The sequence below is a fragment of the Bombina bombina genome, chromosome 2 (assembly GCF_027579735.1).
Source record: "Bombina bombina isolate aBomBom1 chromosome 2, aBomBom1.pri, whole genome shotgun sequence".
NCBI classification, from domain to species: domain Eukaryota; kingdom Metazoa; phylum Chordata; class Amphibia; order Anura; family Bombinatoridae; genus Bombina; species Bombina bombina.
In genome coordinates this window covers 1,216,111,409-1,216,138,534 of record NC_069500.1, presented here as the reverse complement: position 1 = coordinate 1,216,138,534, position 27,126 = coordinate 1,216,111,409, and positions in this window count along the sequence as shown.

Genomic DNA, 27,126 nt, shown 5'->3' with positions numbered 1-27,126 from the left:
GGACGAGGGCTAGGAACAGCATAAGAAATTATCTGCTCTATAAACATAATGCAGTTAAAAGGAATGGTGATAAGGTACGCCTCATAACTAAGTTCAACGCACACTGGGGGAAACTTAGAGACATAATGAAAAAATATTGGCATATGTTGACTATTGATACACATGTAAATTTGAAACTTTAACAGGTAGACAATATAATATAAAACAATGGATAACCTGCAACACTACAGGTGTCATTTACCTCTTGCACTGCTCATGTCCCCTATTTTATGTAGGGAAAACTAAGCGTGATCTGAAATATCGAGTCAGAGAGCATAGAGATGACATTAAGAATAAAGAGCAGGATAGTCCAGTGGCCAGACACTTTGAATTATATCACAACTCTGATTTTACTATTATGAAAGTAACTGGCATTCAGCATATAAAACAGCACCGCCGTGGTGGTGATGTTGACAATATGCTATTAAGGAATGAATCCCGATGGATTTATCGATTAAATACACTGGCTCCAAATGGCCTTAATGAAAAAATAGATTTCTCATGTTTTCTGTAGAATTTTTCCATAGTAGGGGACAAATACTAAAGAACATTTGGCATCTCTATATTTCCAGTTGCATATATAATAGCCATTAGTCTGGCCTAAAAGATAAGAAAAAGTTTTGAGATGTGAAAATTGCAATAGTGGTAAAAAATTGTGTAGTTTTGATTCTGCCATCCCGGAATGAAAAAGAAAATCCCAAATATACGTTGCATAACATATAATTATTTAACGAATATGATGCATGTGGAATTAAAAGTTTTTGTTTATCTTTGAATATGAGGTTGCAATATGGTGCTAAAACTGTCATCAATTAAATATTTAAATTAGCTACTGAGCTATAAAAAGGGGTGTTATCACCACAGATAAGCATCCGATGAAGCCCTGAAGTCAGCCCACTAAGGGGAGGGGCGAAACGCGTCATGCCTGACGTTTTGTGAAGCGGCAACTGTTTGAAGTGGAGTGCTAAGTCCCTGGCAGCTGGTCTAAAGCGTACCGAGTTACTATGATGTGGTTCTAACAACTGACAAGCACACAGCAGTCTTGAATAGAAGGCATTAACCGCAATGGAGCCTTAACACAAATCGCTTTGTTTGGAGAATTACCAGGATCTGGCATGAGATATATGCAAAGTTTGGAGTGATCAAGTGGTAACTATACAAGCTAGTGTTGGAGCATATACTGGAACTTTTTACCGCGAATGTGGTGAGACTGCTTGCTCAGTAATTCTATTTCAAGTTGGTTTTCCAATCTGTAACGCTGGAACTGCTTCTTTGTAACACATTTCATTTACAGAGCGTGTGATTCACACTAAGTGCTCTGTTAAAACGGACATTTGTTAATCTGTGTCTCTTTGAAATAATGTTGCAACAATTTATCTTTCACATGTTTGTTTGTTTGTAACAGCACATAGTTAATGAATTGTTATATACTTCGAACAATTACTTGCAATAACCGTAGTTTTTCGGTAGTGTGTCAGATAAAAGTACTTACCAGGCCTGGTTTCAATAGTCACTCCTTTTATTGTAATTAAGGGTTTTAGGTATTTTTGTTTTTGACATGTGTAGGTTTAGCAAATAAACCACTTGTTATTTATGCAATTTGAGTGCTGCCTTGTCATTCTTTTTCACAGCATTTAATTTTTACTGTGACTGCTCTCTTATTTATTTATTGAATATTACATTATGACTGCTAGCACCAAAATTGTTTTTGTTTGTGATCAAGATAGAGTGCACACATTTCATTAATTAGTCAATAAAGTTATTAACCCTAAACCGCTGCTCCTAGACCCCGCCCAACTCTTATAAATGTATTAACCCCTAAACCGCCGCACCCGGACACCGCCGCCACCTACATTATACCTAGTAACCCCTATCCTGCCCCGCTATACCGTCGCCACCTATAATAAAGTTATTAACCCCTATCCTGCTGATCCCGGACCTCACCGCAAGTAAATAAATAGTTTAACCCCTAAACCGCCGCTCCCGGACCCTGCCGCAACCTATATTAAACTTATTAACCCCTAATCTGCCCCCTTACACCGTCGCCACCTATAATAAATTTATTAACCCCTATCCTGCCCCCCTACACCGCTGCCACTGTAATAAAATTATTAACCCCTAAACCTAAGTCTAACCCTAACCCTAACACCCCCCAACTTAAATATTAATTAAATAAATCTAAATAATATTTCTATTATTAACTAAATTAATCCTATTTAAAACTAAATATTTACCTTTAAAATAAACCCTAATATAGCTACAATATAAATAATAATTATATTGTAGCTATCTTAGGATTTATATTTATTTTACAGGCAAATTTCAATTTATTTTAACTAGGTACAATAGCTATTAAATAGTTATTAACTATTTAATAGCTTACCTAGCTAAAATAAAGAGAAATTTACCTGTAAAATAAATCCTAACCTAAGTTACAATTACACCTAACACTACACTATACTTTAATAAATTATTTCTATTTAAAACTAAATACTTACCTGTAAAATAAACCCTAAGATAGCTACAATGTAATTAATAATTACATTGTAGCTATTTTAGGAATTATATTTATTTTACAGGTAACTTTGTATTTATTTTAGCTAGTTAGAATAGTTATTAAATAGTTATTAACTATTTAATAACTACCTAGCTAAAAGAAATACAAAATTACCTGTAAAATAAATCCTAACCTAAGTTACAATTAAACCTAACACTACACTATCATTACATTAATTAAATAAATTAAATACAAATAACTACAATTAAATACAATTACATAAACTAACTAAAGTACAAAAAATAAAAAAAGCTAAGTTACAAAAAATAAAAAAAATAAGTTACAAACATTTAAAAATATTACAACAATTTTAAGCTAATTACACCTAATCTAAGCCCTCTAATAAAATAACAAAGCCCCCCAAAATAAAAAATTCCCTACCCTATTCTAAATTAAAAAAGTTCAAAGCTCTTTTACCTTACCAGCCCTTAAAAGGGCCTTTTGCGGGGCATGCCCCAAAGAATTCAGCTCTTTTGCCTGTAAAAGAAAAATACAACCCCCCAACATTAAAAACCACCACCCACATACCCCTAATCTAACCCAAACCCCCCTTAAAAAAACCTAACACTACCCCCCTGAAGATCATCCTACCTTGAGTTGTCTTCAGCCAGCCGACCCACAGATGGAACCGAAGAGGAGATCCGGAGCGGCAGAAGTGATCCTCCAAGAAGTCTTCCATCCGATGAAGTCATCATCCAGGCGGCGCTGAAGAAGTCTTCCATCCGGGCGATGTCATCTTCCAAGCGGCGCTGAAGAAGTCTTCCATCCGGGCGATGTCATCTTCCAAGCGGGGTCTTCAATCTTCTTTCTTCAGGATCCATCTTCATCCCGCCAACGCGGAACATCCTTCTTCCCCGACGGACTAACAACGAATGAAGGCTCCTTTAAGGGACGTCATCCAAGATGGCGTCCCTTCAATTCCGATTGGCTGATAGGATTCTATCAGCCAATCGGAATTAAGGTAGGAAAAATCTGATTGGCTTATTGAATCAGCCAATCAGATTGAGCTCGCATTCTATTGGCTGATCGGAACATTATGCATATATCTATACCTTTTCGTGTATATAAACACTATCCTGTAACTGGTTTATAGAAAAGTTTAATATCTATTTAATCTTACTATAAATAAGTAAAAAAGTTGTTATTTTCATTTAATCCATGTGGTTGTAAAGAATTGAGAAGATAAATCCAGCGGCTCTCAGCTCGCAGAAGTTGTTGTTCAATGTCGCCCCCTCTGATTCCAAGTTTTACTGTTTGTATTCCAAAACAGTGGAAATAAGAGGTTTTGGATCTGTGTTTCTTGTGGAAATGGGATGCAACTGATGTGATAAATTTCTTATCTTTTAAATCTTTATCGGCATTTCTGATGTTGCTTAGATGTTCCAACATCCGCATCCGGAATTTTCGTGTGGTCATGCCGACAGAGACTTTATTGCAGCTGCAGGTAATTCCATCAGTTAATTCAAGAGTTCACCTATAGTGGTTGGTTATTTGAATACTCAACTCCCTATATAGGGATATTTGATATTAGTTACATAACCAATACTATATTAGGGTGTATGGTTAAAAATTATTATTTTATCTACCCATTAAAGGGACCCTTTATCAACTATTGATATAGGTCCAATGTGCTTTATAACCATTATGATGTCAACATTATTATAATTTAGACATCATATGTAGTTAATCAAGTGTTATAATCTTCCTACATAACACTACTGCTCAATTGCATCACTTTAACCATGTGCTTAACACACAATAGTAGTGTCTAGAATTTTCTCTGTGATGAACAATATAAATCAGGGTGCATAAGGAGTAAGTGATAGCTGCTTTTACAGTGACTATATAACTCTACAGACTATACTCTCTTGACCCTATTTTATATTATCTTGTGATATGCAATACAAGCCAGTGGCCTGCTAATCTGTCATTAAAATACATCTCAATAATAAGTTTGGGTGCATAATATCCAGTGTTGATACTGGGAATCCCAGACCAGCATTTTTAGTTTTAATCAACCCAGATTTTAACCATTCTAATAAAGATTTATGTTTTAATTGTGTGATTCTTTTTCCAACTCCATCTAAATGGGGGTCTTTTTGAGTGCTTACCAAGTATCTTTTTGCAGTTAGTTTCTTCAGCTAACCAACTTGTAATGTAACTTTGTTGATACATAGCACCTAACCACACATAACTGCAGAATATTAGGGTCATTGACCTTATTACTAAACGGTATAAGACCCAACATAATTATTACGAGTGGTGCCAGCAATTCTATCCGAATTTTTGTACATAAAATAAAAAGTCAGGCACCTCTGGGTTATAACTCTGAGTTTAATGTAATTAACCATAGGTGAGGCACAGATTATTTTTCATTTTTTACGCAGTGATGTCTTAATAGCCAAAAAGCAATAATTGTCATTTGGTGTTACTTATTTTCTAATAGTTGGATTGCCTGTCCTGCTTTAATAATGTACAATATTTTCAGCAAGTCCCTATACAGCACATAAAGAATTGCACAGCTTGCATCACATATAAACAGATATATGTGAATTTTTATTGGAATGAGTATTGAGATTTATTTTATTAGTAAGATGTATTTAGTTCAAGTGCTAAGGGGTTAATGTATGCTATATTGATTAATTGATTTTCATGGCTTTTCAATAGTGAGGAGAGGATGAGGCAGACTGAAACATGTTAGACAAGACAACCTTAATTACCTAAAGCAGTTGCCTGTGATTAGACAGTAATATAATCTTTTAAACTTTTATACATTTTTAAATTTCACTAAGCAAGAAACTATTTATTTTATACTACTTTCAGCAGTTCTTCCCAATTGTTCAACACTTGCTGATTTGCCTAGTGACTACTATAGTGAATCCACATACTGGCCCGGACTGGCCATCGGGCATAGTGGGCAAATGCCCGGTGGGCCGTTGGTCCCCTTAGCCCCTCCCAGGCCCACCTCTTAATTATAACCCACACTCTGATTTGCTGCACCCACTGACTACTGAGAGCCTGTGGCTCTTTCCCCCCCAAAAAATGTCTGCACAGTCTGCCACACAGCAGTCAGTGTCACATTGTGGGTTGCTCTTTTTGCCCCACATATCTCTCCACGGCGTCATCGTGAGGGCAGTAATTTCAATCACACGTGAGAAACACAGCCTAGTTTAGCCTGCATGTATGTGAATGCTGTGTGTGTTGTGTGCCTGCATATATGTGAATCCTGTGTGTGTTGTGTGCCTGCATATATGTATGTGAATGCTGTGTAGTGTGTGTGTTGTGTGCCTGCATGTATGTGAATGCTGTGTAGTGTGTATGTTTGTGTGTCTGCATGTATGTGAATGCTGTGTCTGCATGTATGTGAATGCTGTGTGTGTTTTGTGTCTCTGCATGTATGTGAATGCTGTGCCTGTATGTATGTAAATGCTGTGTAGTGTGTGTGTGTGCCTGCATGTATGTGAATGCTGTGCCTGTATGTATGTGAATAAGAAATGGTGAGTGGAGGGGAGGGGGAGTGGGCCTTTCTGCCTTAAAATACCTGTGCCTTTTTTTGATACCAGTCTGGCCCTGTCCACATAGCATCTAGTCACGTGCCACTGAGTGACAATATTATTATCTTGTTCATTCTTTCTATGGAAAATACTTCCAAATTCCATCTTAGCTTATGTGTCATCAAACTTACCACAGGCAGCAAACTACATAAATATTAAAAACATACAGCGTTGTCTAACATGATTCAGTGAAAATATTTTCCTGAGTTTCTTCAATATTTTAATGAGATGAATACAAATGTGTTCAGCGAAACATCTATATGAGATGGTACAAAATCACAGCCATAGGTAGTTTAATTGTATTTATTTGGTAGCATGTGGCCTTTAGATGAAAAGGTTAGCTTTCTGGTAGGAAAATATGTACTGTCAAGAAAAAGGTCTTAAAGAATAAAATATTTCTTGAACATTTGTTTATTCTCTGAAGTCATTTTTTTTGTCAGCTGCACAAATCACAGCTCCAAAAAACGTATAAGACATTTTAAAATTGATGCTGGTGCAAAAAAATTAAATATTTGCTCATTCAATAAATCATTGAAAAAAATCTCTAACCTCTTTATGTAACAAAACAATAATAAGCAAAACTTTCTGATGTAGTTTAAAGGGACATACAACTAATAGTGCAGCTCATTTTCTTATTGCACTTTGTTTTCCTATGGGGTTGATTACAATCTCTCTGATATTGGCTCCTGATATTGAATTCTCAAAAATGTACTGATTTTGTCAGCTTGTGATCACAATCCCACTTGTCTTCTGATGATAAAAGGCCCAGGCCATGAATTAGTTTTCAAGTGAAAACTTCACAAAAACTTCACAAAAACTTCCCATAACCTTTTATGGGATGCATTGTTTATTCCACTCATAATATTTACTACATGGCTCTACAACCCAGCTGAAGTCAGTATGTAGCTTATATAGTTAGATACCATTTCATATGTGTCATTTATCCTAAAGACAGATGATTGAGTTTAATCTATTGCTCATGTTAATGTGTTCAGAATATATGTTATTCTATTCATGATTTGGCCCCAAAAGTTCTGTTCTATCTAAAAGTTCTGTTTTATAACCCAAAATACTTCTTAATTTTGCAATCCCAGTTTAGGTTTAGCTACTATTTCTCATTAGGGGTTCCCTTTTTATCTTCTATTATTTTTTTAGGGATCATTGAATATTATGTAAAATCTCTCAAGGCTACCATTGTAAAGACTATTACAGGTGACATCTATAGTAATTACTGTAGAACGACTATAGTCCAAATTACAAGTGGCTCGCTATTTAGTGATTTCACTCATGCGCAAAACCCCCCGCCAGTAGTAAACTTTTAACTCACACATATTATAAGTTAAAAGTTTAATGTGGGGGGGGGGGCATGTCTAGACAGTGACCATAACGGTTGCAAATCTAGAGGCTCCTAATACTTCTTGGATCATCTGTCAATTATCTAAGGAATAAATAAACAGCCACAAATATTTCTCACAGATAACACTTTGTGATCTATTGCTGTGCCAACAAATGATAATCTCATGAAGATCACATAAACTAGAGCGCTTGACTGGACTGCTTGTAAGGTGAGGCTGTGGCTTGGTAACATCAACCCCAACAAACCCCAAACAAACAAAGCAGGTCTATTTAACTGCTAATACAACATGGAGGAGTTCCATAAGACCCTACATATCTTACTCACAGACTTTGAACATAGAATGTATGGCAGCTTTACCACCCTTATTGAGAGAGTTAAGTGTGGCTACAAGGAAATTGGAGTCAGGCAACCCATTAACTCTAGGATAGATACTATCCCTTCAGTTTCTAGTCATTTTGAAGAGAAACAGCTCCCAGTTCTTTACACTGAAAAACCCAGGTCTTTGAGCCCTAACAAGAGAGAAGAGAACCTCAACATAGTGCTGTCTCCCTTGAACAGCACACCCGCCTGTGCTAACGCTACACTGGGCCCCGAAGCTGAAGACACTACCCTAAAATACCGGAAAGAACCATGCATTGCCATACACTGCTTCAACCAATTTCCCGCATTTTTTATTCTAGAGTGGAAGAAAGTATCAGTTGCTCACCTCTGGCCTCACACCGGGAATGTGCGGCCGAATTCCGAGGTCGAGTCTCAGAGGGTTTGCGTCTTCTTTTTTCACTTGAGGATCATAAGATGCCGTAACCTAGGATTTGGATGCAGGAGGTCCCACTACTTCCTATGTGAGGTACTTGTCTAGCTCATATGACCAAAGGATCAGCTCTGTATGCTACAGCGTGCAGTATGGATTCTGAACTGGAGTTGGCTAAGTTTAAGAATAGCTTCAGAATGTTACCCCAAAATGGACAGGTACTCTCTTAGTGGGGACTTGTGACTATACCAACACTGATTAAATTTGGGCTCAAGTTTGGGACATTTTTATTCAATCAATTGAAAGTAAATACACTCAATTATCTTTATGTACCTCAGTAGCCTAAATCATATTTCTAGCTTACTTTCTGTGTTATAGTTAATCTGATTCATCGTCGAGCTATTTGAGATATCAGTGTGTACCTTATACATAAGAGACATTAAACCTAGAAAAAAAGTCATGTTCAATAGCAATATCAGTATATAAAATATCTTATTGTAATTAGCATTGCGATTCTTTGTTTTACCCTTTCGGAGAATTCGTCTTCTGAAAATGTATTAAATTCCGAACCCACCACCGGCAATAACTTGGCATCCTCCAACCGAGAGTGATAACCCAGGTTATCAACATGGCGTTTTTTCGCCGCTATGCGCATGTGAGATTTGCACTGATCGTCATACCATACGTCACTGAATGTAAATCTGCAGACTCGGTTGTCCTGTTCAAAGTGCTTGCATAATGCCCATACCATTGCATGGGTAAATGTGGAGTCCTTAAACTGATATGTGCATGCGAGGCTAGACTAATTGTTATGCGCAAGCACATAGTAACAACATTGCAAGTTAATGATATGCACTGATCGTAAATGCTATTGGTCCGTTTTTTGGATCGTGAAACTCCTATATTTGAGGGTTGGCTGATATGACGTCAATGCCGAAATAAAAAATTATTTTTTCTAATGTTCAGAAACTTCGTTGGAGACAACAAATAGGTATGTGATGAAATGTAAACATGTACTTCATGATATTGATGGTCAGTTGGTCCCTAAAATATGAAAGTTTTGGAATCCTTTAAAGTACTATCAGACAGCACTTTACAGATATTAGGCTATCAAGTTTGCTCAAAAATTAAAATAACCAGCGGTGCTTACCAGCAATGCGGTCCGGGAATCAGCGTGTCTACAGCATGTGCACTCGTCACTTCTTCAGGTGGAACACAGGAGCCCAGAGCCAGCATCTCTACCCAGGATGCTCAGTCAGTAACAGCAATTGAAACAAAAACAAAAGATCCCGGCTCACCGCAAGTCCCATGTCACAAAGTAGAAAACCAGGATGAATAAAAAAACTAGGTATTTATTGGTGCACTATTAAAACAGAACAGAACAGAAAAATAGAAAGTAACAGAAATAAAGTCATAAAAGAAAAAAAGATGGCAATAGGCAGCAACAGCAGACACTTTCATGCAGGACTACCGCACTTGCTCACTGCATGCTTGCTCACCCTCACACACTGAGACCACTTACTTATAGTTCACAACCTTTCAATTCTTTAAGTTTATCATCTACCTTAATATTGAGCCTTAAAGTATGTCCAACCTATTCCCCACTTTACAACATTTGGGAGCTGTTTCTAGTATTGTCTGTGACATAAGCCTAGTATTGTTAAGTACATTTTTTGTTATTAGGAGCCCTCTGACCTATAATCAAAATATAGTTTTAACAGTGTCTTATGTTTTCAGTCAACTGTCCAGAGTACTTCTTGGATCTCCACTCACTACTTATCAGAGGATATGCCACTGTAACTTATTTCTTTTCCTAAGTGACTTAACTTTACCAGGAGAGATTTCTAATGCTGCTTGCTGTCAACATATATATTTAAAGCTGGCACTGGGTATCCTTTTTATTTTCTCTAACCTTGTATTCACACTGCAATAAGCTATGCACTTTGTGCAATTTCCAACTCCTAACCAATCATATAAGATTTTATTTATTTATTTTTATCCACATTAAGGCCCAAAAGTAGCCATTTTAATCACTAGATTTCCTCTTCCTAGCTCCACGATAATAACTTTGTCCAAGACTGGCCTTATATGTATTTAGAGGAATGTATAATAGGAAAACAATGAGGTTTGTTTATATCTGTTCACTTTAATTGATGTTACATGAGTATTCTATTAATAATAAATGTGTTTAATCTCATTTAATCTTCCTGTGTTTTTCAGAATTTTTATATCTACAGTTTGCAGCTTTCTTGTTTAATTTACTGGGATATAGCACATGCCCATTATTGATATTCAATTTAGATGGAAACCGTCGCTACCCAGTTTTTGTTATCATACCTATTATATCAGACTATTCATTGTTCTGTGTATACTAAATGTCTCAAGATGTAATATTATACCAACCTACAAATAATATGCAGACATGAGATTCGTGTTAATAGAAATGTATCTCCTGTTGTTTTGCCTAAAACCTGAATGAAAGATTAAAAAGTTACAAAAAAAAAATATTAAAATGTAGAACTTTGGATATTGTGACCATGCTTACTTCTTTCGCCATAGACTTTTCTGGAGAGTGCACTAACCTGACCACGTTTAAACAAGTGTGCTATACATTATGCATATTTTACGTTCCAATGTTCTCCAAATTGAAGAAAATTTTGTATTTTATTTAAATAAATATTTCTATATATATCTGATATATTTTTGTAAAATATATATCTATACTTGTATAAATATATACAGGGTATACATATATATATATATATATATATATATATATATATATATATACAAAACACGGAAGGGAACTGCACTCTCATACCGGACTGGGTACACATCCTATGACCCTGCAACATGCCCAGCCCTGGGTGCCACTGGCACTCACAGGAAGCTGTGCTGTCCCCAGAGCCACAAGCAGTTAACCCCAGACAGGTCTGGGTGCAAGAACCATAGGGAAAATTACAAAACAAATTAATACAACACACAGAGAAAACCCAGCACTCACTTACAAGCACTCAGCTAAGATTTAAAAGCAAAACTGGAAAGGTTAGTCACCGCATCTGGCCAAATGGGACAAGCTCAGGTACCACGTCAAGGTCCTTTCCAAATACCTGAGACCCTATAACAGCCACACAATGAAAGCTTGCATTGTGTGGCTGTTATAGGGTCTCAGGTATTTGGAAAGGACCTTGACGTGGTACCTGAGCTTGTCCCATTTGGCCAGATGCGGTGACTAACCTTTCCAGTTTTGCTTTTAAATCTTAGCTGAGAGCTTGTAAGTGAGTGCTGGGTTTTCTCTGTGTTATATATATATATATATATATATATATAATTAGATTGAGAAATAGAAGTAAGCCTTTTCCAGCACTGCACATAAAATCACAAAATTAAATTCACACAATGAATCTGTGTATCACTTAAAGCTCGACTCAAACACGGTTGTCAAGATGCAACAATTAAATTTATTAAAGGAAAAAAATCATAAAGAAAGAATATGTGCAAATGTTACAATAAATCTGATGCAATTCATCAACTGAATAATAAGCCTGCTAGTGCATTCGTTACCCCTCACACAAACAAAGGCTCTTTTTCCATAGAGTTAGTTGCAGTGCGTCCACTGAGAAAAATGCACGGTTACCAGTTAGTAATAAATGATTCCACTGAAGTTATATGACAAGCTGTAGTTAGTTGTGCTTAAGCTGTATTAATATGCAATGCACTGCAGTGAAAGCAAATATCCTCTTGTGCTGTGTGATTGACACGGATATGAAATGCAGTTCAAGTGGTATAGAGCTATTCAGGTGGTGTTAAATAACATTCCCGGGGCTAATATAATATACAGAGTCCCTGATAATAAGTCCCCACCCCTCACTCTAAGTTGGAGCGAGCTGAACAGTTGCCAGAGGGGCCGAGAGAGTCACTCAGCAGGGATAACTAGTCGTATACTCCTCACAGGTATGCGCTGTCTCACATAGTACTATGCCACAAAATACAGTTTACCTGAGTCCTGAAAACGATACGGTTCTTCACCCCTATGTTAAATATAACAGCCACCGCTCACCACATCATCTTAGGACATCCTCCTTCAATGCAAAGAGATCCGGTCAGAGGTAGTTCTTCATCCATAAACATATGCTGTAATTTCAACCAGCATGGAAGGTTAAACTGTTGCTACACGTGTTTCACCCTACATTAACAAGGGCTTTCTCAAGCTGAATAGATATCCAGTATAGGATTGCAGCTGCTATTTAAACACTGACCCACAGGTGAAATGGAACAAAATATAATTAGCACATATTCTTGCCACATTAAGCTGTTGCTTACTGGTCTAAAGTGAAAAGAAAACCATTTAACCATATTTTTGTTAGGATTTGCTAAGTTCTTTTAGAAAACACTACTACAACAGCTTACTGCTAATGTAGGACCACTCAGTCTCACACCTTACCTCGGATTCCCACAGATTGAACTTAAGGGAACCCTGATATGCTCATTGATCTGAGGGTCACTACAGCAGGGTAGCTGAGTGAAAACGGAACCTTCACGCAACAAAGACTGCTAGCAGCAGAAAGGAGAGTAATTCTTAGAGGAATGTAACTTCAACAGTAGTGAAAGAGTTAATTACTGCAGGTGACTTGATTCACTCACACAAGCAGTGTAAAATAGTTTATGCAGCAGGCTTTAGCAAACACACCAAAATCACACAGTACTTTGTTATCTGAATGAAGAAATCAAGCTGAGGGCATTATGTAAACCATAATTTGATAATGAATATTAGTTATTTCCAAACTTGTTCAATGAAAGCATAAGAAGCTGTGTTAATTTCATGAAACAGGTAAAGTTGAAGTTATACAAACTATTATTTGCAAGCAGATATGAAGGTTAATTATGATAAAGACTGAAGTATGCTTAGGAAGTCCGTTTATGAGAAATGGTAGCAATATGAATCTTTGTCACAGTTATTTGTATGCAAGTTAGTAAGTAGAAGAAATAGTTTAGTGCATATTTGTCATCTGAAGCGTATATGAATCCCCAGCAGGTGAGAGTTACACAGTTAATATGGCAAGCTTGAGTATAATGAAGTTGCAGCAGTACACACAGTTCATACAATGCAATATATACAGACCAGTATTACAGGAGATGGCAAATGAGCAGAGTAATACTGTTACCAGACAGCAAACAGTCCCAGCGGTATCACAGCGAGCCTGACAGAGAACCGCGGCGGGAGAATGTCGGGCGTGACGTCACACGCTGCAGGGAGTAACTTCAATACAGGAGAGAGACAGAGAAGTCTCTGACTGGAATAAACGGTGAAAATCTTCAGGCACAAAAGAGCATCTGCAGGTTGATTCAAGCATGCAGAAACTCAGGGTGAGTTTAGAGAGCAATGAAGTGAAATACAGAGTTGTATAAACGGCTAGGTCTCTTCAGAAGCAGCTTGTCACTGAGCAACAAATTACCAAGCAATGAGTTCTGTTGGGAGGAGCCTTAAATAGGGCTAGTGAGTTCACTTTCTTAAAGGTACAGCATGAAAAGAGATAAATCCCTGACAGGACACCCCCCCAAGGAGCCGCTCCGTGGATCAAGAACCAGGACGATCAGGATTCCTACGATGAAACAAGGAGACAAGACAGGGAGCAGAGACATTAGTGGAAGGTTCCCAAGAGTCCTCCTCCGAACCAAACTCTTTCCAACTGACAAGATATTGAAGTTGATTATGATGGTAACGAGAGTCTAGGATAGACTCAATCTCATACTCCATGCCATCAATAACTGAAGGATCCACCGTGTCATTCTGAGTCGTGTCTCTGATTGTACTGTACGGTTTCAAGAGAGAAACGTGGAATGTGGGATGTATCTTTAGAGAATCTGGTAGCTGAAGTGTCACAGCATTAACATTGACGACCTTTTGTATTGGATAAGGCCCTAAATATAGAGAAGCGAGTTTTTTAGAAGGAACTTGTAACCTTAAATGTTTAGTGCTTAACCAGACTTTGTCGCCAATCTTGTAATCTGGGGGCTTGGATCTACGTAGATCATAGTGGTGTTTCTGAACAGCCTGAGCTTCTTGTAAAACTTGTTTCAATGTTGTGAAATTAGTGGCAATGGTGTTAACAAGATCATTGACTATAGGCATGTCGGAATTATTGGTCCGATTTGGGTAATATGATGGATGAAATCCATAGTTGATGTTAAATGGTGTCATTTTAGTTGACTGAATTTACAGCATTATTATGGGCAAATTCGGCAGTAGCAAGTAGAGAATGCCAGTTATCTTGTTGTTGGGTGCAGTAGCAACGAAGGTACTGCTCTAATGTTTGATTTGTCCTTTCTGTTTGACCATTCGTTTGTGGATGATAAGCGGTACTCAAACGTTTGGAAATGTTGAGAGAGGAGCACAGTTGATTCCTAAACCTTGAAGTGAATTGCGTACCTCTATCTGTGGTAATTGACTCAGGTAGACCATGTAATTTCACAATGTGATTCAGAAAAAGTGAGGCAGTTTCTGAAGCTGTAGGCAATCCTCTATGTGGTAGGAAATGTGCCATTTTAGAAAATAAGTCCACTACTACTAATATGGTGTTATAATTAGCTGATGAAGGTAGATCAACAATGAAATCCATAGCAATCGCTGCCCAAGGTCTATCTGGTACTGGTAAGGAGAGAAGGTAACCATAGGTACTCTTATGCTGATGTTTCTTAGTTGTACATACCACACAGGATTCAATGTACTGTTGAATAGTATCATGCATCTTAGGCCACCAATAATTCCTTTTAATCAAATGAGCAGTTCTATGAACTCCAGGATGACCAGCCAACAAGGAGTCGTGGGCAAAGGTAAGTACCTCATTCCTGAGAGAAGGAGGTATATATAATAGAGTGCCATGGTAGTATAAGTTGTCCGAATGTTTTAGTACATCCAATTGATCCAAAGATGAATCATACCTTAAATGTTCTTGTAGAGTGGTTTTAAAATCAGTTGTTAGACAAATAATTCTATCCGAAGGTATGATAGATGAAGGAGAAACCACATCAGTAGGACGAGGGTCTTTTCTAGAAAGAGCATCAGCTTTCATATTTTTGGATCCTGGTCTATAAGTTATAACGTAATCAAAACGAGAAAAGAACAAAATCCATCGAACCTGGCGAGCAGTAAGGGTCTTGTTTGATTTTAAATATTCTAAATTACGGTGATCAGTATAGATGGTGATTGGATATGTTGCACCCTCCAGGAGGTGTCGCCAAAACTCCAAAGCTGATTTGATTGCAAGAAGTTCCTTATCACCAATTCCATAATTAATCTCCGCTGAACTCATGGTTCTAGAATAGTAGGAGACAGGATGCAAAGGTTCTTTATCAGAATGTCTTTGAGATAAAACAGCCCCCACAGCAAACTCAGAAGCATCAACTTCCAGCGTAAATTGACATGTGGGATCTGGAAATTGTAAAATAGGGGCTGAGACAAATTTACTTTTTAGAATATTAAAGGAATGATCAGCATCTTGATTCCAAACAAACTTAACTTGCTTACGTGTTAGCGTAGTGAGAGGTCTGACAATAAGAGAGAAATCTTTAATGAACTTTCTATAAAAGTTCGCAAAGCCAAGGAATCTTTGAACATCTTTTTTATTACGTGGAATAGGCCAGTTAGTGATAGCGTCCACTTTGCTTGACTCCATTGAAATTCCAGCTGGTGAGATGCAATATCCAAGGAATGATATGGTGTTTGTGTTAAAAATACACTTTTCAAGTTTTGCATAGAGATGGTGTGCCCTTAAACGTGTTAATACTTGTTTGACATGTACAATGTGAGCCTGTAGAGAATTTGAATAAACCAAGATGTCATCCAAGTATACGACAATACAGACATCTAACAAATTATGAAAGACATCATTTATAAAACATTGAAATGTCGCTGGGGCATTGCACAACCCGAAGGGCATTACAGTGTATTCATACAAACCGTATCTAGTACGGAATGCAGTTAACCATTCATCCCCTGCCCTCATCCTGATCAAATTATAGGCACCTCTGAGGTCTAGTTTAGTAAAAACTGTGGCACCTTGTAAACGTTCAATAAGTTCAGGTATGAGGGGCAGGGGGTATCTGTTCTTTTTTGTGCATTTGTTCAACTGCCTATAATCGATGATAGGACTAAGACTGCCATCTTTATTTTTTACAAAGAACATTGCTGCAGCTGCAGAGGAGGTGGAAGGTCTAATAAACCCTTTTTTCAAGTTGTCATCTAAATATTCTTTAAAATGATTTAACTCTGGCTGTGACAACGGATATATATGACCGTATGGTATGGAGCTTCCAGGTATAAGATCAATAGGACAGTCATAGTCTCTGTGTGGAGGTAAGGACTCAGCCTCTTTTTTATCAAAAACATCAGCAAACTCACTATAGCATTCTGGTAACTTATGTTCAGTGATTTGACAAAGTGTGTGTACCCCAAAACAGGATTGCTTACAATGATTTGAATTGAAAACCACTGATGCTGTAGACCACGAAATAGTGGGGTTATGTTTTATTAACCAATTCAATCCAAGAATTAGTGGATAAACAGAAGATGGAAGGACATCAAACGAAATAAGCTCTGTGTGACCTGAAGGGGTAACCACTTTGAGTGGGATAGTGTGGTGAGTTATGGGACCAGAGCTAAAGAATGAACCGTCAACCAGACGAATAGCTAGTGCAACATTCTTTTTTATTAGTGGTATGTGATTATTAACAACAAAAGTGTTATCAGCAAAATTCCCAGAAGCCCCAGAGTCAATTATGGCCTGAACGTTTATCTTCTGATGGGACCACTGTAAGGAGACATAAATAGATAGATGAGATTTTATGCTGTTAACCAAATTAACTGTATGGTCATTAGATGAAGTCTTACCCTTCTTTTGTCGAATCAGAGAGGGACAGTCCCTAACTCCATGGTTCTTTTCAGCACAGTATAAACATAAGTTTAGAAGCTTACGCCTTGCTTTCTCTTCAGGTCTTAAGGGTCCCCTAATAACTGCAACATCCATGGGTTCTTCTATGGATCTAGTGGATACTGTGGAAGGAGTTGAGTGATAATAATTGGGAGTCCTTCTGGTGGTATTCTCCGAATAAGATCTTTCTGACTTCCGTTCCCTAAGTCGACAATCTATGCCAATAGAGAGAGTCATCAAGGCATCCAAGTCCTCTGGAATCACACCCCTTGCCAACTCATCCTTAACTGCATCATTGAGCCCCAAACGGAACTGATTGCGTAGAGCAGGAATATTCCAAAGGGTGTCAGGAGCCCATCTTTTGAATTCAGTAATGTAATCTTCTACCATTCTTTTGCCCTGCCTTAAAGATCTAATGGCAGTTTCAGCAGTATTTTTTTTATTGTGATCTTCATATAAGAGAGACATAGCAGAAAAAAAATCTTCTAGGGAATTTAGGATAGGATCATCTTTTTCATAAAAAGCATTGGCCCAAGACCTGGCCTCACCTCTGAGAAATGAAATTACAGTTAGAACTCTAATCCTGTCAGTTGGGTATGACTTAGGTTTCAAAGTAAAAAGCAGAGTGCAGGAATTCCTGAAATCCCTGAACATAGATCTGTCCCCAGAGAACTTTTCAGGCGGACTAACAATGGGTTCTGGGGTTGACTCAACATTAGGAGTTTTGTTAGCAAGGTGATCATTAATAAAAAAATGTATATTCTGATTCTCTAATTGAATATCCCTTAAGCCTTGAATCATGTGATCCATACTCTGAGCTAGAGAACCAACTCTCCTGGACAGTTCACTTACATCCATGATTTTAGCTGTTAGTAGTATTCTTTTTTTTTTAAGGCTTGGTAATATGTTAGGATTTGCTAAGTTCTTTTAGAAAACACTACTACAACAGCTTACTGCTAATGTAGGACCACTCAGTCTCACACCTTACCTCGGATTCCTACAGATTGAACTTAAGGGAACCCTGATATGCTCATTGATCTGAGGGTCACTACAGCAGGGTAGCTGAGTGAAAACGGAACCTTCACGCAACAAAGACTGCTAGCAGCAGAAAGGAGAGTAATTCTTAGAGGAATGTAACTTCAACAGTAGTGAAAGAGTTAATTACTGCAGGTGCCTTGATTCACTCACACAAGCAGTGTAAAATAGTTTATGCAGCAGGCTTTAGCAAACACACCAAAATCACACAGTACTTTGTTATCTGAATGAAGAAATCAAGCTGAGGGCATTATGTAAACCATAATTTGATAATGAATATTAGTTATTTCCAAACTTGTTCAATGAAAGCATAAGAAGCTGTGTTAATTTCATGAAACAGGTAAAGTTGAAGTTATACAAACTATTATTTGCAAGCAGATATGAAGGTTAATTATGATAAAGACTGAAGTATGCTTAGGAAGTCCGTTTATGAGAAATGGTAGCAATATGAATCTTTGTCACAGTTATTTGTATGCAAGTTAGTAAGTAGAAGAAATAGTTTAGTGCATATTTGTCATCTGAAGCGTATATGAATCCCCAGCAGGTGAGAGTTACACAGTTAATATGGCAAGCTTGAGTATAATGAAGTTGCAGCAGTACACACAGTTCATACAATGCAATATATACAGACCAGTATTACAGGAGATGGCAAATGAGCAGAGTAATACTGTTACCAGACAGCAAACAGTCCCAGCGGTATCACAGCGAGCCTGACAGAGAACCGCGGCGGGAGAATGTCGGGCGTGACGTCACACGCTGCATGGAGTAACTTCAATACAGGAGAGAGACAGAGAAGTCTCTGACTGGAATAAACAGTGAAAATCTTCAGGCACAAAAGAGCATCTGCAGGTTGATTCAAGCATGCAGAAACTCAGGGTGAGTTTAGAGAGCAATGAAGTGAAATACAGAGTTGTATAAACGGCTAGGTCTCTTCAGAAGCAGCTTGTCACTGAGCAACAAATTACCAAGCAATGAGTTCTGTTGGGAGGAGCCTTAAATAGGGCTAGTGAGTTCACTTTCTTAAAGGTACAGCATGAAAAGAGATAAATCCCTGACAATTTTACTATTTTACAACCGTGTTATGGCATACAATTCCACTGTATAAGAAAAGAAACATAATCTTATTAAATTTACAATTACCAAGTATGTATACATTAATAAGGATTCTATGGGCAAAAAAAACTAAAGTTCAGCTATATAGCTGTAAATTAGAAAATTACCTATACTTGAATAAAATAAATTTCACTCTCAAACATTTGTTTAGTATAAATGCCCACAAGAAACAAAAATATAAGTCTTAAAGGTATACATACTAACAACATTGACATTTAAAATGATGAATAGTTGTCATAAGTAATAAAGTTAGAGCTCTGAGTGATGCATTTGTGAATAGAGTAGTTAAATCTAAACCAAACTCTAGGTGATAGAGAGATATACAGTATAGTTAAAGGAGGTTTTGGCTACTTTGGACGACACCGCTATTCCTGTCATTGTTAACTGAGTACGTTTATAAAAACTGGTGGGTCATTGAGGAAGTTACATTGTGAAGATGAAACATGTTTGACCTAATATACTTCCACTTCAGCATGTAGGGTTTACCCCCGATCCGGGATCGGATCATGTGGGGGGCAGACTTTCTCATTTTATCAAGCATGGATACAAAATGTCCCAGATCCTTGGGCTGTGGTCATTGTATCTCAGGGTTCAGCCTTGTATTCAAGACCTATACCAGGGGCAGGTTCCACCTCTCAAGATTATTTGCAGTCCAGATTAAGAGAGGCATTCTTGAAATGTGTTCAGGTTCTTTCCTCCCTGGGAATTATAGTTCCTCCCTGTAAGGGAACAGGGTTTAGGATTCTATTCAACTCTGTTTGTGGTTCCCAAAATGAGGGAACTTTCCGACCTATCCTAGACCTGAGGTGTCTAAACGAGTTTTTCAGAGTATCGTCCTTCAAAATGGATACTATTCGTTCCATTCTTCCTTTGGTCCAAGAGAGTCAGTTCCTGACAACAATAGACTTGAAGGATGCGTATCTTCACACAGGGATCATCTCATGTTCCTGAGATCGCCTTTCTAGGCTAACATTTTCAGTTGGTGGCTCTTCCATTTGGCCTTGTCTCAGCTCCCAGAATTTTTAAGGTTCTGAGGGTTTTTTTCTTGGCAGGGATCAGGGTTAGTGGAATTGTAGTGGCACGCTACCTGGATCTTAGGTTGGTCCAGGTGTTTTCTGTTCAACAAGCAAACTCTCATACAGAGATCTTGTTGTCTTTTCTACGTTTCCAAGGATGAAAACTGAACCTGGAAAAGAGTTCCGTTATTCCAGTTACATGGGTAGTTTTCTTAGGGACCATAATAGATTCCCTATCTATGAAAATATTTCTGAGGGAGGTCAGAAAGTCAAAGATTCTTTCCTCTTGCCTGTCTCTGGAGTCTACTGTTCGGCCATCAGTGGCTCAAAGTATGGAGGTAATTGGTCTGATGGTCTCTTCCATGGACATCATCCTTTTGCTCAATCCCATTTGAGAGCTCTGCAGTTATGCATGCTCAGACAATGGAACGTAGACCATTTAGATTTATCTCAGAGGATAGATCTAGATCAGTTGACAAGAGACTTTCTTCCATGGTGGTTTTCTCAGGAGATGGACTCGGAAGGAGTCTGCTCTCCCCATAAACATCTTGAAGTTGAGAGCGATTTTCAATGCTCTGATGGCTTGGCCTTCAGTTATCCTTAGCCGGTTTATCAGGTTCCAGTCAGACTATAGCACCTCATTGGCTTACATCAACCTCCAGGGAGGAACTCTGAGTTCCTTAGCCATGAAGGTGGGGGCTCAAATTGTTCTGTGGGTGGAAGCTCATAATTGCTGTCTATCATCTACATTCCAGGAGTGCACAACTGAGAAGTGGTTTTCCTGAGCAGAAAGACATTTCATCCTGGGGAGTGGGATCTCCATCTGGAGGTGTTTTCCAGGTTAACCCTCAAATGGGGAATGCCGGAGTTGGATCTGATGGCATCTCGGCAGAACGCCAAGCTTCCAAGGTACAGCTCAAGGTCAAGAGATCCACAGGCCGCCCTGATAGATGCTCTGGCGGTTCCTTGGGATTTCAGTTTAGCACACCTGTCTCCTCCATTTGCTTTCCTTCCAAGAGTCATTACGGTTATCAGACAGGAGAGAGCTTCAGTAATTCTAATAGCCCTTGCAGGATCTGATATGCAGACCTAGTGAAGATGACATATCTTCCACCTTGAAGATTGCCTCTGAGGAAGGACCTTCTAATTCAGGGTCCATTCCTTCACCCAAATCTCTTTTTTCTGAAGCTGACTGCTTGGAGATTGTATGCTTAGTTTTGTCTAAGCGTGGGTTTTCTGAGTCGGTCTTTGAGACCATGATTCAGGCTTGTAAGCCTGTTACTATTAAGATTTACCATAAGGTATGGCGCAAATACCTTTATTGGTCTGAATCCTAGGATTACTCTTGTACTCTTGGAGTCTTGGAGTAGGGTCAAGATTCCTAGGATTTAGTTTTTTCTCCAGGAAGGTCTGGAGATGGGATTATCAGTCAGTTCTCTGAAAGGTCAATTTTCTGCATTATCTATTCTGTTGCATAAGCATCTGGCTGATGTGCCAGATGTTCAAACTTCTTGTCTGGCCCTGGTCAGAATCAGGCCTTTGTTTTAGTCTGTTGCTCCTCCTTGGAGTTTTATCCTTGTTCTTTAAGTTTTTCAACAGGCTTAGTTTTAGCAATTGCTTCCATTGATATTAAGTTATTTTCTTGGAAGGTTTTTGTTTCTTCTGCTCTGAGAGTTTTCGGAACTCTCTGCCTTGCAGTGTGATTTGCCTTTCCTTATCTTTCATGCTAATAAGGTGGTTCTTTGTACTAGGTTGGGTTTTCTTTCCAAAGTAGTTTCAGATAGAAATGTTAATCAGGAAATTGTTGTTCCTTCCCTATGTCCTAATCCTTATTCTCATAAGGAACGTTTGTTGCACAACCTGGATGTTGTGCATGCTCTAAATTTCTATTTACAGGCTTTCGTCATTCTTCTGCCCTGTTTGTTTGTTTTCTCTGGATAGAGTAAGGGTCAGAAAGTGACTACTACTTATCTTTCTCTCTGGTTGAGAAGTATAATTCATTTTACTTATGAGACTGTTGGTCAGCAGCCTCTTGGGAGAATTACAGCTCATTCCAAGAGGCCTGTCTCCTCTTCTTGGGCTTCTCAAATGCAGCTTCCGTGGAACAGATTTGCAAGACTGCAACTTGGTTCTCTCTGCATACTTTTTTAAAATTTTAAATATTTGATTATTTGGCCTCGGCTGAGGCTTCTTTTGGGAGAAAGGTTCTTCAAGCGGTGGTGCCTTCTGTTTAGGTCTACCTGTCTTGTTTTCCCTCACTAGTCATCTGTGTCCTCTAGCTTGGGTATTGGTTCCCAACAGTAATTGATGACGTTGTGGACTCACCATATCTTAGGAAAGAAAACAAAATGTATGCTTACCTGATAAATTTATTTATTTCCGGATATGGTGAGTCCACGACCCCATCCTTTTTGGTTTGTGGGAAGGGGAGTGGTACTTAACAGTTTGGCTGTGGTGCTCTTTGCCTCCTCCTGCTAGCCAAGAGTGATATTCCCAACAGTAATTGATGATGTCATGGACTCACCATATCCGGAAATAAATAAATGTATCAGGTAAGCATAAATTTTGTTTTTCAAATTACTCTTTTTGTCTGTTTTTTTTTGGGGGGATTTTCTATACTGTCCCAACTTTTTCGTAATTGGGGTTGTATAATCAAATGGGAGAATACCACTGCACACACAAAAAATAAATTAAAGAGACTCAATCAACTGAGAAAAATTCTGGAAAAACTTATGTGCTTGTCCACAAGGCCACTGTCACTCAGGATGCAATCTCTTTAAGCTCACTGTGCTTTTTACAGAGAAGAAATATCCTGTAGCATATCAGTCTGATCCTGCCAAAAGACAGTATAGCCCTCAAATACCAGGTAATTCTTGTCTGAACGAGAGAAAATAACAAACCCCAGATGTATGTTTCGGCCTCTCTGGGTCTCATCAGTACGGTGCAGTTCCATCCATCTAGGGCAGGGGTCAGTAAGCTTGGCATGTTTCGGAACTAATTTTCCCATGATACTCAGCCAGCCTAAAGTGTTTCTGGGCATCATGGGAAATATAGTTCCAAAACATCTGGGGTACCAAGGTCGCTGACTCCTGCTCTAGGGCATGTAAGCAAGACGTCCACGTCTGAATTAACCTTTTACTTTTACAGATACCCTAGAGTAATTTGCATACACAAAAAAAGAAGAAAATAGAGAGACACACTTAACTGAGGCAGAAAAAAAGCTGGAAAACTTCTGTGCAAGCAAAAACGGGTTTAGCGTAGCAGTTTGTGCGTGTCCTATTGTACAAGTTGAACATAAACGCAATTGTTTGAGAATAATAGAAGTTAAAACACGTTGTGATAATGCGTCCTCAGAAATCTGGTTAACTTTCGCAAAAGAAAAAAGTATCACAAAAATATTAGTTTGATCCAACCAAAAAACAGCCCAGCCCCAAAATACTAGGCAATTCTCCTCTAAACAAAAGAACACAACAAAAACCAGACGTACCATTGCAGTTATAAGTAATTGCGAGTTATGGGTACTGGTCTTTGGTAAACTACACATATATGATATCCCAATGTGGAGAGTGAGAGAAGTGTTTGTGAGTAAAAATGTAATAACCATAATCATATTATCTTTAGGCATCTGTCCTGCGTTCATTAGAAAATGGCACAAAAATGATGTAATGTTAAGAAAAGAAAGAAAAATGCTGTTGTGGGACCTATTGTGGGACCATTATACTCGCAATACCCCAAAACTATTGATAATCAAAAACTTACCAGCATGCAGGAAAATTACTCAACATTCATTTTTTTTATTGATTGTAATATATGTGTCTCTACTTCACATTCAGAACACCACAGCAAGGTAAACAAGCTAAAGTTTGCCGTACTGACAAAATGTCTTAGATAATCTCACCAGAGCAGAGAGCATTAGAGAATTGGTCCCTAAGGGAGAAGAGAAATCGGTCATTATTTTTTAAAAGCCCTTTACTTAAATACTGTATGTTACTTTTAATATTGTGTATAGTGTATGAAAGTTCAAAGACAACTACCTTTATTGATTATGAAAAAAGTGTTGTATTGGCCAATATCTAGAAAGGGTACATGTAATAAAAAGGCAGTCTGAGTCTGGAGGTTACAAGAAAAAAAAATTGAATTAATCTAGTTTTGCGATTGCTTTGTTTTTCTGTTATGAATCATCTGTTTTCCACATATTTCCAAAGAAGCTTATGACATGGTTATTTCCCAAATGCATTAAATTGTGTGTATCTGTTCGTGCAATTGCTTTCAGCCATTAAATAGACATTTCATTTATTTGTGCCAAATCATTCTTTATCTGCCATTATATCTACACTAAAGGAATCTTTATGGCTTTTTAGTCTTGATTGGATATCACATTTATTTATTTTGTTGTGTCATCAGCAAGTTGCAGACAGCTATGTAAAAAACACAGAGAACCGAACTATCAAGCTCCGAATGGAGCTTGATGCCCCTGTTTCCGTGCAAGCCTTCAGGCTCGCCGGAAACAGTAGTTATGAAGCAGCGATCTAAAGACCACTGCTCCATAACTTGTCCGCTGCCTCTGAGGCTGCGGTCTTCAATTCGCCTGATCCTATACGATCGGGCTGATTGACACCCCCTGCTAGCAGCTGATTGGCCATGAATCTGCAGTGGGCAGTATTGCGCAAGCAGTTCACAAGAACCACTTGTGCAATGATAAATGCCGACAGATTGTGCTGTCAGAATTTATCGATGTGCAGCGGACATGATACGCTACATCGTATCATGTCGGTCCACACTTTAGTAAATCGGCCACATAATTTTCAAACACATCAATTATTTGTGTTATTACATTTGGCAAATGAGTCTATGAAATTGTATGATAATATTAACCATTTACATGATTCACATACATGAGAATGTAACGAAAGGTAAAGAATAACCAAAACTAAAATGAAAATTAGGCCTGTTGCAGGCAAAGCACTTGTGTCAACTCTTGTCAATTTTGGTGAGAAACATCTGTTTTTTGGATTTTCTTCTCATTTCCTCAATCCTGAATTTTATTCTTTTCTGCAGAGACCTAAGTAGCTCATCCACTTTTATTGGGCCAAAATGGGGAAATTAATCTATCTATTAAACAATAATTGGCATTCAGAGCATATTCACTACTATACAGGCACCCCAGGTAGACAATACTAAGGGATCAATGGTCTAAAGGACTTCCCTGGTGGAATTATCTAAAGCCATTTTTAACCCTGAAAACAGTGTGTCTCGTTAAGGGGTGTGTAATGCATTTTCGTATGGGAAGGAGATGCCTACATTACAAAACTGCGCAAAGAAAATCATAGTTTTAAAAATCATACAAAATGAATAATTGAACGATTCACACAAATTTACTCAGGAAAAATTGTATTGTTAAGGTGCTTTAAAAAATCTGAACATACTTGTTCACCAAAAATCGCCTCAAAAACATAAAATTTGTATGTAAATTGCACAGAAATAAATCACATTAAATATGCACAGTGTAAATTGTAATTTAAGTACACTAGATCTGCCAAACACATATTGAAATGCATACTAATAAGTACAAAATACAAAGCGTAATTGTTTTGTTTTTTCTCGCAATTGAAGTGGTGGAAAGCTTTTATCAAACTGCTCAAAAACAAATTAATCTGGAAGAAAAACCTATGAATACATATGTGTTAGGGTTAAAAAGCAGCGTTAAGGGCTCCTAACGCTGCTTTTTACCGCCCGCCAGGAAAGGGTCTAACGCTCACTTCCAAGCCGCAACTTTTCCATACCGCAGATCCCCTTACGCCAATTGCGTATCCTATCTTTTCAATAGGATCTTCCTAACGCCGGTATTTAGAGTCTTGGCTGAAGTGAGCGGTAGAGCCTCTACCAACAAGACTCCATCCGCAGGAAAAGTCAGTAGTTAAGAGCTTTATGGGCTAACGCCGGTTTATAAAACTCTTAACTACTGTGCTCTAAAGTACACTAATACCCATAAACTACCTATGTACCCCTAAACCGAGGTCCCCCCACATCGCTGCCACTCTAATAAAATTTTTTAACCCCTAATCTGCCGACCGCACACCGCCGCCACCTACATTATACCTATAAACCCCTAATCTGCTGCCCCTAACATCGCCGACACCTACATATTTATTAACCCCTAATCTGCCCCCCCAACGTCGCCGCTACCTACCTACACTTATTAACCCCTAATCTGCTGACCGGAGCTCGCCACTTCTCTAATAAATGTATTAACCCCTAAACCGCCTTACTCCCGCCTCAAAAACCCTATAATAAATAGTATTAACTCCTAATCTGCCCTCCCTAACATCGCCTTCACCTAACTTCAAGTATTAACCCCTAATCTGCTGACCGAACCTCGCCGCTACTCTAATAAATGTATTAACCCCTAAAGCTAAGTCTAACCCTAACACCCCCCTAAATTAAATATAATTTTAATCTAACGAAATAAATTAAATATTATTAACTAAAGTCTTCCTATTTAAAACTAAATACTTACCTGTAAAATAAACCCTAATATAGCTACAATATAATTAATAATTATATTGTTGCTATTTTAGAATTTATATTTATTTTACAGGCAACTTTGTATTTATTTTAACTAGGTACAATAGCTATTAAATAGTTATTTACTATTTAATAGCTATCTAGTTAAAATAATTACCAAATTACCTGTAAAATAAATCCTAACCTAAGTTACAATTAAACCTAACACTACACTATCAATAAATAAATTAAATCAATTAACTACAAGTA